Below are 1,691 nucleotides of genomic sequence, written 5' to 3' on the forward strand. Positions count from 1 at the left end.
ACTACCAAAACCGTGACACTCTCTTTGTGTGGAGGGGTTGTTCGTTATTATTTTTCCTCTCTTACACATTCATATGATGATAATTCATTCACATGCTTTTTCTCTCTTCTCCTTCATTTTCTCTAAAAACTTGAGAAACTTTGATCCAAATTGTTCAAAGAAATTACTAAAATTATTATTGTAATATATGAGTGTTAGTAATCAATTTTAAGGTAAACTACTAAACTAATATCTAGCTAATATTATTTAGTGGGGATACGGGATAGTCTTGGGTGCAATCAAGAGGAGAATCTCTACTTTGGGATTTTTGGAGGATCATCCTTATATATGGATAGCTCAAGAACTAACAAGAAGGAGATCTTGTTGGTGCCCATTTGACCGAAATTTATTTGGTGAGAAATTGATTTTCTTATCTCTTTTTTTGTTTTAGTTTGCATGCATAAAATTTGTAATTAATTTAATGACTAAATTAATTAAAACATATATGAATATGTTAAGTAATGAGATATAGATTTCTAACACAAGGTAATTACACAATGCTGAAACAGAAAATGACATAAAATAAAGAAAAGCTAAAGTAAACTAATAGTCCAATCTTCCTTGTTTGTTAGCTCAACTTCTTATTTATGATTATATGGACTGATTGGAGGCCTTGGAGAACCGTATAAGGCTCTTTTGCAGCTCTAAAAAGTCTCTTGAGCTTTGTTGGATCAAAAGAGGAAAGATTGATAGCGACATTTTGCTCATGGTTCAAAACCGGGTCCCGTTGTACCTTTGCTTTAGTTCTTCAAATAATTTCTGAATGGTAACCCTTGGAGATAAAAGATCCTACACAAAAACATCCTAAACTCACCAAATATGTGAAATAGGGTGGTTGGAGGCATGACTTCTTAGACCGAATTGAAGTTGGACCTCGATTGATGGTGACGGTTCAAAACCGGGTTGGGAGAGCATCTTAGAAAATCAGACGCATTTTGGAAGAGGAATATCTCTTAGCTCAGGACGAATATCAGGGCCCATGATAGCTCATTTGAAAGCTAAGGGAGCTAAATTTCACCTCCAAAAATAATCAACCTTAGACGTTGAGTAAATCTCGAATTATTGAACTTTTAGTGCACGTAGGTCATGGGCTGTCCAGAAATGCGTAGTCTGTTTGCATCAGCCATATCTCAAGCTATAAACCTGATATGGAGGTGATTCAAAATCCATCGTTTTTCTAAGATCCCAAGCTTTCTAATGACATAAGAATCATTGTATTTTCATGAGTAAAACTTGAGATATAGAGCTTGGAAGTTAGGCTTGATGTAATGACACTTCAAAAAGCGATGAAATGCATTCAATTGTGAACCGTTCCTTGGACTATTTCTTTTGGCTTAAAAATGAATCACAATGCAACAAATTTTGTTGCAAACTCCCTTTCTTGAAAAGAATTTACCCTCAAATTCTCGACATTGTCATCTTCAACCTCTTCACAATAAGACCACACACACCTCAAGAGATGGATTATCATGACTTCCTCCCGGATCATAGACCAGAATTGTGTATGGCAAGAGAGGTGTTGTTACTCTCTTGTCACCAAAGTTCTTGGACAAATCAGGCTCTAAAGACATTTGAGGTTGCTCCTTACTCGGTTGGCATGCTTCCAAGATGTAGCTTTTGAAGCAAGAACCATGGCTAATGTAGGAGGTCGG

This window comes from Silene latifolia, chromosome Y, assembly GCF_048544455.1.
Source record: "Silene latifolia isolate original U9 population chromosome Y, ASM4854445v1, whole genome shotgun sequence".
In the NCBI taxonomy this organism is placed as follows: Eukaryota; Viridiplantae; Streptophyta; class Magnoliopsida; order Caryophyllales; family Caryophyllaceae; genus Silene; species Silene latifolia.